Source organism: Grus americana, chromosome 13, assembly GCF_028858705.1.
Source record: "Grus americana isolate bGruAme1 chromosome 13, bGruAme1.mat, whole genome shotgun sequence".
Lineage (NCBI taxonomy): Eukaryota > Metazoa > Chordata > Aves > Gruiformes > Gruidae > Grus > Grus americana.
The window spans coordinates 20,184,627-20,195,863 of NC_072864.1; the positions used below are offsets into that span (position 1 = coordinate 20,184,627).

An 11,237-nucleotide genomic window follows, 5' to 3' on the forward strand; every position below is an offset into this window, starting at 1 on the left:
TGCTGCAGCTGAGAGCAGAGAATTAATGAACCAGTATTACATTGTATGTCTTCACAAATAGTCACTAAGTTTTTACTCTGGCAGCTGACAGACACAGGATATAAACCCATTACTGAAGTAGAAGCTAGGAAAGGTTGGGTAAAGTTCACGTATGTTAAAAGATCTTTCAGTTGGGAAGGTTTTGCTTGATTTTTTCAAGTTAATTAAATTAAAGGCAAATAATAACAGCAAGTAATCGCATATATCTTGCTGTTAGATATGGAAGCAAATGATGAGGTTAGAAGGAAACAAATTCACACCAAATTGAAGTAGGAAGCATTTATAGTGTATTTAAGGCTTCAGAAGAGCAAAAGATAGTTTAAACGGGCAGAAAATTGCCAGAAGGAAGAAAAATTCATCTGGGACATTTTGAAACATTTGGGTTTGAGAGTCAATGCCTGTGAGACTTGCCTGGGACTCGAGGCTGTGCAAGCTGCTGACCACAATTTGCTTCCCATGGCACCTGGGCAATATCCACTGCTGCTGCCACCCCTAATTTTTGCACCCTGCGTATCGCAACTGGAAGAAAGGGGATTATCAGAGGCGCCAGTGGGATGAAGGAGCCTTAGGAATTCATGGTGCCAGAGAGGTGCAGAGGGTCAGACAAGGTGACAGGGAACAGCTCATCCTCACATGAGGCTTCAGGCATTTTCTCTCTCTTGAGAAAGATTAAGATCCTCTTAGTGTTTGATAGCCTTGTCATGTGCTCTCTGCAACTGCTTTGCCTAAAGGACATATCAGTGAGAAACTTGTGGGAATTTAATTTTGTATGTTTTATTACAGGAAGCTACGCAGCTGAATTCAGTCTCCTCTTGCCCAGAGAATGATAAAATGTTCTGCCATGCCAAACAGGCTAGTTTTCTGCTTTTCTATTAGGAGACTGATGTGATGAGGTAACGAATGTTAACCTGCTCCTGTGATTCAGGTAACTGGCTTACCTGTCCCCAGAATCCAGATTTCAGAACTGCCAGTGTGGAGTTTCTGTTTTAAGTTTTTTAAACGCGAAATAACAGCGATTACATTGGTCAGAGCACTGGCAGGAGAGCAGAAAGGACCGAATAGAGATCCTCTTTCATGCAGAAGAAAATTGGCCTTATGTTTGAGTGACATGAGATGAACATGGGGTAAACTGATCTTTATGCATACTGTCATAGACAAATTTTTCCATTAGATCCAAAACTGTTCTGGAGACGGTTCAATCTGGTTGAGTTGAATAAAATGTTAAAAATCATAAGTTGTTCTTGAACTCACCTCCAGCATGCTCTAGTCTCTGCTGTAGTTACTCCTTTAATAACTCCTATTACTCCTGAGAACCATGGTGTATGTGTGGCTTTCAAGGGACAACAAGCAATATTCAATTCCACTTTAAAAACCCGATTTTTTATTCATCTCACGCTAGGAAATTTTCAAGGACTGTTCCTCAAGAACATCCTACACAGTGTATCTTCCCTTTCTTCTATTCTTCCTTTTAGCTTCATTTCGTATATTGAGGCATGATTCAGACTATTGAAGTGAATAAAAAGACTTTTGCTGATTTTGCCAGCCCTTCAGTTAGGGCCTGAGAACCTAAGTTAGATGCCAGCCATTTCATATGCATATATATATATATATGTGCATACCAAAAGCTTAGGAGAACAGTAGTGCTTATGAGCCATTCAGATTAATAACCATGGAGATGGAAATCGCCTATTTATCCATACAGCAAGCACTTTGAGGAGGAAAGGTTAGCCGTGTTCTCCTGAATATGCTTATTTTTGATGCGGAAAGATGAGTTTCAGTGTATTAGGGTGCTCTTACATGATTTATTTCTTTGCCTTCCTGGACTGACTGAGAGGAGACTTGATGGGGCTTAATTTTATAATTGTGAGAACCCGAGGGCAGGCTTTAATGGCCCTGGGCAGCCTCACCTGGCATCTCCATCCCACACCCGTGGGCCCAGGAGCCCATTTAAGCTCAGTCCCAGGCCTCTGGTCCCTGCTTAAGCTGTGGATGTGTTAGTCTCTGTGCTTAGAACTGGTGTTCCTGACCTGTGGACTGACTTCTGACCCTGATCTTGTCACTGTGGACCTGTTTAGCAATCACTGGCCTGCATCTGACCTTGGTTATCCTCACTGGAGCTGGTTTGTAGTTTGAATTCCTAGCTTGATCTTGGACCTGTGCTGTTACCATGAGCCTTTCTCTGGACTCTCAGCTGGCCCTGGCTGTCCTCCCTGGTAATAGGAGCCTTCAGACAAAGTTTCAAGGCCATTTTTCCAGGTAGATTTTCAAGAACTACCTTGATCTTTCACTATTTTAATCACCTTGGAAGCAATGAAATATTAATCATGAGATAAAAAGCAAAGCAAGAACCTAGCTTGTGTTATGATTACAAATAGAGTAGTTGGAGCCACAAGGCATAGTGGATTGGTGTTTACTGGCTTAGAGAAGATGCAGTCAAATTTTTCTTTTTAAACAGGAGTTTGTTCCTTGTTCTAATTGACTGTCACAACAAACAGTATCTTGATACAACTGAGGGCAGAGAGTGGGCAGGATGAGAAAGCACTGACAGGAAAGGTGGACAAATGGGATGACTTAGCAGTTTCTCTTCCTGATGGCTTGTATCATCAAACCATGCCCCGAGAGTCTTTTTCTTAATTACAACATGTTTTGGGGGGGTTACAGTGGAAAACAGTTTATAGAAGTGATTTTTTTGTGTTGAGATTTTAAGGTCGTTCCAAGTGGGTATGAACCTGTGCAATGAGATAAAATTCACTGAACAAGTACAAGGGGGTTGTTAAGATTACTTTCCCCCTGTGCCAAAGCTTCTTAATTTTATTTTTAAATATAAGCATTAATTAAAAGCAAATTACTTGAATATTTCTTTAATTTGTTTTTGATTGGATTATACTACAAGATCAAATATGGGGTTAAATAGTTCTTGAAACTCATCTGGAACTGTGTAGTAGTAATATCATCTGTGACAGCTTAATTGGATCCGAATCTTCTGCTGAGTGCTCCTCTCTAAATATGTTTTTATTTCAGTTGTATGGCTAGTGGTGGGTATCTTGCATATGTAACTGCTTTCTGTGGAGCTGCCAGGGTGGGAACTCACAGGAGCTGCAATCAAGCCTTAGGTAACCATTTGTGTTGCAATAACATCTAGTTGTCAGTTGCCCTAAATATAGTGCTAATGACACTAGTAGTGTGTGAGACAAACCCTTCCTTTCTATGTTAACACTTCAGTTAATCTTTAAAGCAATGTTAAGCACCTGTTGTGAACAAAGTATTTATTTTCTTGGTATTATCTTCCTGATTAAAAAAAATCTGGCAGCGTGAAGTGTTAGCAACTTCAAACTCTTGCCCATGTTTTTGACTGAGAATGCCTAGTGACAGGCATTTAAGTTTGCTTTTAGGTCATTTCTAAACTATTTTTTCAGTGGCTCTCAGAGATTCTACTAAAATCAGTGATATCTGTCAGTGTAATCTCTGAAAAGAAGGCTTTGTGATTTTTTTAAAGTCACACAGTTGAGAAAATACTGGTCTTTAATTGTCTTTATGCACTTACTAATGATAGAAAGCAAAGCTTTTTTTGGTAGCTGAGAAGTGAAAGGAGGAGCTAATATAAAGATGCTATAATGTAAAACACACTGATCTTTCTAATATTGCCTTAGTATCTGTAGTAAACTAGTTGTCTTTGGAGTGGTGTGTATGTGCATATTTGGAAATCAGAACAGTATACTGCTGTGCATAAACAATATTGATACCACTTAAAAATGAACACTTCTGATATTGGAGTGGAATGTTAAAAGTTTCTGTAAGCTTAGTCTTGCAGTAGAGAAAAGCAGATGTGGTAAATACAATGGAAATAGTTTTTCTGGAACACTGTTGTCTTTGTATAGCTTTTAAATTGTAAACTTAATTGCTAATGTCCTCTTAAGATGAGTAGTTAAAGGTTTCTCTTCCTCATCTTAAAGTACATTTTATTAAATGTATGAAAGTCTAAGCCTAGATAAAGTTGCAGCTATTCCATGCCTATTAGTATTTATTAGCTGCATAGTAATCTGCATAGTGTACCTTCCTTTCTACCTTCTGCAGGAGCAGCTGTGTTGGTTCAATGCAGGCAGTGGTTAGAGGCACAGTGTATTGTCTTAAAGAATTCACGGGTGTTTTCTTGCCTCCTTTTATTGAAAAGAAAATACTTAATCTTAAAATATACATTTTTCTCTTCTTGGAGTTTCATGAGGCAGACTTTATCCTAGCTTTTCTTGGCTTACACTTATGCTGTATGGACTGGAGTTGAGTGTGTTACTCACTTTGCAGTTATGGAGCCAGAACCCATGTTGTTACTCTTAGGAACTTGGTGTATGGTGTTGGCACAAGACTTGTGACAGCAAAGTGTCCTACATAGTCCCTTTCCTCCAGGAAGCACCTCATACCTGTCTAGAATGCCCATCTTCTCTTTTCACACCAGCTATTGTTTGTTTAGCTCTTCAGGCTGCAATGGGATGGCTTCTGATTGAGCTGGGCTAAGTAGACTGTCTTTGCAATATTTATGTATCTGTAATGCAAATAATATTGAACTGGGAGCCAGTAGCTTGTTGAATGTTACTGTTTTGCTAATTCTTCAGGCTGTAATGATAAAATCTGAATTTGACCATAATACTACACTGGAATTTCTCTTGTAACTGGACTTAAAATGTCTTTGGAGTTTTTGGTTTGTTTTTTTCAGTTGCTAATGTTGCTAAGTAGCTCAGACTGACCTTCCACAAGATGGCACTTGAAGTATCCTGAATCTGTTCAGTGCTGACATACAGGAAAGCATACTGTGTTATATATCTCAATTTGCAATGTGATTTGCCTTTGATTTTTTTTTTTTTGTGTCTTAGGGCTGGAATCAGAATGGACACCTGTATCCCCAGGTACAGACCCTCTGAATGCAGTCGCATTGTGTATTCTCATTCAGGCTATCGTGCTCTGCTTTTATGCTTGTTAAGCTGTTTTCCTTGGAAATCTCCATCTAAATATGGCTCAAGGTATGGCTGCAGGCCACTCAACACAGATACGTGGCCAGAAGTTTTCTGAGGGTGTCAGCTGGAGTTCACAAGGACCATGCTGGGTTTAGAGACATGACAATGAAATACCACAGGAAGAGAGGCGGTATTTTTGTGAAGAGTAATATATCTTATTAATTCAATACAAATGTAACTGTATATAACTTTAAAAGCTCTCAAGAAACCATGAAAATGTAATACTGGAATATGTTCAGGTCTTATTGTGGTGTTAATATACCAAGTGCTGGGTTTTTCAGATTACTCATCCAGTGGCATGAAAAAGTATATGTGCATATTTGGAAAAGGCCTCTAATTATATGGTAAAAATCAGATGTTCATCATTATAGGTCTGTAGAAATGACCCATTTAAACTGTTTGTATTAGCTTTTGAAACTGTAAAAGGGATCGTGATCTAATTTTTCCTCAATGCTGTACAAACATGCTTTGAAAAATATTCCCTGCCCATGCAATATAACTACAATCAAAGGCTAGGAAGTTCAGAGAGCTCAAGTGACTTATCAAATGTCACTCAGGTCTGGAGATAACAAAGGCATTACCTGATAGATAAAACAACCCAGATATTAAGGTTAACTGACAAGGTAAAAATCGTGGTTTCACAGACGTCTTCTGTTATTGCTATGTCTCTTTCCCACTTTCCATAGAAAGACATCAGGAAATAACTCTTTATGCTAGAGTGATTGCATCGAAACACAGGACTTGTAAATCTTTCTACCCATTGCTTTTAAAAATCATATTCTGAGTTTAACAGTTTTAATATCTAGGCATAGCTGAAGTGCTCTAAGGCACAGGACAGACAGAAGTAAAGCCCCTTATGCTACTGTATGTGGTACTGTCACATCTTCCAACAATTTGAGTGTTGCACGGTGAATAGAGAACATCCAGGGAGCTATAACAGGCTGCATAACTGAGTTAATCCTTGACAAGGATAAAAACCTTTTTATCTCTCATAGGACTCTTAGTTTACTGTTGATCTCCCTGGGGATGCACAGGTCAATAAGATCGTGTTCCTGGGCAGACCGGGTGCCAATGCTTTCTGCTCTAATATAGTTTGCTGTCTTAGGGAGCTGAACGCCTTTGCAAAGTAACAGGCTTCTGGTTTCTCTGGGTGTGAGTCTTTCACAGCATCTCAGACTTGTTCAGATTGAGTACTTCTAGTTCAACAAAACATGGGAACCCTTTCCACTTTTGAATTCTCAGATCTGAGTCTTTTTTTTCTTTGATTGTATACTAAAACTGAACTTGGAAGTGAGGGGAATGTGACTGCAAAACTATTGGTACTGTTGTCCTGATTGAGTTCAGTACTACCTGCAGCTGAGCTTCATGTGAGTTTTCTTCAGCAAGCTTTTTCTGCCAACTGAATTGTAGGAAATAGCTGGTTGTTAATCACTGATGATGAGGATTCTATCTGCCCATTCCTTGTTTGATCAGTGTGTGAGATGCAGGTAAAATCCAGCTTATTAAAAACAGGCCTTTTCAGACACAACTTGATTTTTTTAAAATTTTTTAGCTCTAATAAAACACCTTGAATGAGGCAGTTAGAATAAGGGCAAAGGTAAAGTGAACTTGCTCGCAGACATTTAATAAAATGAGTCAGGGTGAAGGAAGCTAAGAGACAAGAGATCAGTATGGTCTCCTCAGTGTGGGTGAGGGGAGCATCCTGGCATTGTCAGCATGAATAAAACCCTGGAGCTGAAAAGTTAAAAACCAGTCAGTCTCAAACTGGCACTTCAGGAGTTGCCTGCCCAGCTTTTGTAGGGGGCTAAAAGTGTCCAGATGTTAGACTGGAGAAACTAGAGCCCATCTGTGCTGCTTTCAGCAGCAGCTAGAGGATGGAAAGAGCAGCTGAAGATGTTTTGAAAACAAAAAAGGGATCTCTGAACTCCTGTTTTCACATAAATGGAAGCAGTGTGTGGTGGACTGCAGCAGGCTTGTGTTCAGTTCAACTCTGAATTATTTGCACAAGCTGCTGCTGCGAGTCAGGGGAAGAAAAGACTTGCAGATATAACTTAAAGAAGCTGCTACTATAAACACAATTGCAAGCAAGTTAAGGTTTCTATAATCTGTGTGGTTTTATTTATTAAGTCAGTGTTTTGCACAAACATTTAATACTCTTGCATCATGTACAGCTGGATATTTACTTTGCGAGTAGTCGTGCACCTTCTTTCAGTTCAGTTGTCTTCTGAGACGAGTCTGGCTTTGGTAGAAGTTGCCCCAGAGACAGGTGAGGAGCCCACCCCAGGAAATGGAAAGGGTCTGGCAGCCCTCAGAGCCGTAGGCTGTTAGTGTTACTGTGTCTTACCTATGTGCATGAACTGGAAAACATGTTTCTGGGCTTTCCTTTGATAGATGGAGGAAGACTAGTCTAGCTCAAAGCTCTGGAAAAGACCTATGCTCACTTTTCATATTCATTTGTCTTTTTTCATGCTTAGAAATGCAAATGTGTTTTCCAGGAAAATGCAAAGCCCTACTAGAAAAGGAGCAATCTGCTCCTAGTTTAATTGATCTTCTCTTTGCTAGGCTTCTTCCTAAAACTTTGAGATTACTGCCTTGGTATAGGGAAAAACATTGTACCTTTTCCTGTATTAAAAAAACCATAATATATCAATTATATAGGAAGGCTGTTCCAAATGCCCTTGAAACTAATTGAAGCTTACCTCTGCTTCAACAGGCCTTTCTATTTAATGTGGTGTGAATTGGCTCAGACCCCTCTTAAAAACAAAACACACAAGATGTTCCAAAAAGTAAGTTTTCAGGAATGTTGACAGGCACCTTCCCCCCAAACAGCCTCATTCTTGTTAATATTTCAAATGAGGAGATTGAAGTGGGTAATTAACATGTGTGAGCTGCATTTACAAGCTGAAAAAATGTTTATTGTTTTATCCCTTAAAGACTGACTGCCTTGCTCAATGCTAAACTGAGGAAAACCAGGAGAGAAATGACCCTAGTTTTTATGAAAAATATACTTCTGAAAGTAAGGAACTAAGATTGTATGCAGTTCTGGCAGCTATTTTATGGTACCTCAGCTAACAAGTTCCCTTTCTGGCTAAGTAGCAGTGATGGATGAAAAAACTCCTTTGTGATGCCTGATAATTAGGCTGTTTTAATGAAACTCTATGAACTTGAAATTCAGGCTCCTTTTAATGTGTTGCTCAAACACTTTTTGTATGTCTTGGACTTCTTTCAAATCAGCTTTATGTTTAGGAGTTTAAACAAACAAACCAGCAAGGTTTTGGGTTTGAGTTAGAGGGATGTAGGGTACCTGCTGGCTTCCCAACAAGTGACTTCCTCAGTAGACAAGGCATCTCTGGAGACGTGGGCTTTTATCATTCAAATGCAATACACTATGATCTGTATTTCCCATTTTTTAGAGGGATTCTGTAGTGAGCAATGTCCTGTGGAATAGGGTGTATTGTGTGATACCTCTCTCAACTGGTGGAAGCTGGTTGCTGCTTAAACTAGCAAGTTTCCTCCAAGGAGTAGTTGCACCTAATTAGCTAGAGATGGGTTTATTTCCCTTAAGGCTCTTTTTCTCCCTCTGCCAGCTCTAACTAGTGAACCTGCCTTCCTGTGCCAGGCACGTTCTTTTGATGCACCAAGCAGTACTTTAGCAAGCTGCTGAACTATCTGCTCTGCTCCAGTGAGTATGCCAGTATTATTCCCAAAGTGGTATTGGGCAACTGATTTCCAAAGACTTTGGCAGAATCTTTAAAGGACTGGGGTCGATATTAGGCAGAAGAGGTTTGGCACGGAGTTCTGCCTGACTCAATTGTTTCATTTCCCAAGAGAGCCTCAAACACAAGCTTTCTGCTTTGTGGTGTGTTGCTTTGGATGAGCTTATACCTGCACCAGGGCATGAAGTCATCTTTTGCGAGTTTTAGAAAAGCTTGTTGCTGCTTTGCTGAAGAAATAAGGAACAGGGGAAAAAAAAAATATCACTTGGTAAGTTTCAATAAGGAATTTTTGTGAGGAAAAACCCTTGGAGGCAACATAGGTGGAGTATATGAGTCATCTGAAATACATAACATGAATTGGGTAGAAAAGCCACCATCCCCTTCTCAGAAAATTAAGTTAATTATTATTTCTAGAAGATTAGGAACAGTGGAGGAGAGTGGATAGATGTTTAACAAGTTGACCTTCCAAAGTTCATGGAAGCAATTTCTCAGTACAGGCTAAAGATAAGATCAGAACCTGTAGGACAAACATACCTCCAGAATAAATGCAGCTTACAAATAGTTTTAACACAAAGTTCCACAAACTTGCTGTAACAGACTGGGGGTTTTTGTTGCTTATTTATGTATAAGGAAATAAATGCTTACATATTGGAAAATATGCAAAGTTTCTGTAGAAAATTGCAACATCTTGGAGAGATGTGAAACAAATAACGTAGCTATACAGATGCAGGAATATAAGTCATAGACTGTTCTTACAGTGGCCTATTAGACAGGGATTCTTGAGGGTTTTAACAAGAATGACTGAAATAAAATGTACTCTATCCTGATGATGCTGAAAGGTTTAGCAACTGTAGCAGAAGATGCCTGTTCACAGCAGAACTTGCCTGAACAGTGCTTGGGTATGTTACAGGATGCTGCACAGCTGAGGAGACTGCACAAGCCAAAAAAAACCCACGTACTTGCAGCATGCAAATGTGAATTCATTCCTGGGGGATCATATTCTATAGTTAAAAATGAATTATTATAAATAACTACTACAAATCACTTCATCTATTGTATTAGAAAGTTTTAGCACTTTTTAATGAGATGCTCAGTATTTGTGATCAGGCACAAAAAGGTGTGACACAGGTCGTTGTCTTATAGCACAGCAAGAAATCTGGATAATTTTTGTGCTAGAGTAGCCCTGTGGCTGAAGCACAGGCCAGGAGATCTGGGTTCACTCCTTGGTTCTGTTATGGCAATTACTAGCAGACACTTTAATCTCTGTGAACTGTTTCTGTGTCCTTAAATGATTGAAAGCTTTTATTTGACACCCAGTCACACCTATGTGAGACTCATATGACGTACTGACATCCTGTTAAGATTAAGATAATTTTGTCATATAAAGAAAACATCTATTGTTTTATAAGAAGATTTCTGCTCTATATTTGTGTGCCACTCAGCTATTTGCTTGGACTTCTTTCTTTTCTACTACACTTTTGGGTATTTGTGATGAACTGTGCAATCTTTGAGTACACTCTCAGGACACAGCTTAGTAATGACACTCCAGCTTGGTGTTCCAAGGCTAACAGCAGTACTGTGACCACAGGACAAGTTTGCTCACCCTTTCCCAAATGACAGAACAGGGAGAAAACCACCAAGACTTTATACTGGATGCACTTCACTTTCAGGATATGCAAGCATCCCAAAGCTAATTGGTACTCAAAATCCTGTAGCAAGGTTTTATGGGAAACCAAAAATAATTGCATATTTTCTAAAATTATGTTCCATTGTAATAGTTTGTATTAATAACCCAGGTGAAAAACTTCATAAAAATCAGAGGGATATATGGCAAGCTGGCATAATTCTATAGTTGCATGTAACTAAAATTATTTTGCTAAAGCTTCTTTTGTCTCATTCTATGTTAAGATCAATGACTGCCATAACATTTGACCTGAAGAAGAAATCTTTGATTCAGCAAGGAACTTGAGGCTACTAAGCATTGTAACAAATCCTTTCCTCAGCAAAAGTGCTTAATCACATGTCTACCCTTAACTGTGAGTGCAGCTGCTCTTTTGTAGTCACATGTATGCTTAAATTCAAATTAAAATGCATGAAACAGGAAAGTAATTCAAGATAATTGTTTTGACCATGGTAGTTTTTTACCTTGCAAAATTTGTACAAAGTTTTATTTCTTCCCCAATACAGTTGTGCTCATAGCTGATATTTTTATTCACAGGCTGAATTGAGGAGTTGAATGAAGTGTCAGGTGTAATCATGTGTACTGATGGTAGTGATTTTGGTAAGTGATGTGAGAAACTGAAAATTCTTTTTAGAATGAAGCATATTACTTTCTTTGGATTTTTAATCTTAAGCTTAAATTTTTAGAATTTTTTAAAATCATGTAAGTAACGTGCTTTCTTGGTGCTAAAATTTCATAATATTTAGATGCAACTGAAATTATTACATGTTTTTCACTGAACTTAAATTCTCTCAA

General features: G+C 38.8%; 1 long non-coding RNA gene across 1 annotated transcript in view; it reads left to right on the plus strand.

The window, feature by feature from the left end:
- LOC129212225 (uncharacterized) overlaps positions 1-11,155 on the plus strand; it is a 23,957-nt gene extending 12,802 nt beyond the window's left edge. Inside the window, exons 2-4 of the long non-coding RNA XR_008579119.1 lie at positions 4,905-4,937; positions 10,670-10,797; positions 10,980-11,155. This is a non-coding gene — a long non-coding RNA (uncharacterized LOC129212225). The remainder of the gene's footprint in view (positions 1-4,904; positions 4,938-10,669; positions 10,798-10,979) is intronic.
- The last annotated feature ends 82 nt before the right edge of the window (positions 11,156-11,237 follow it).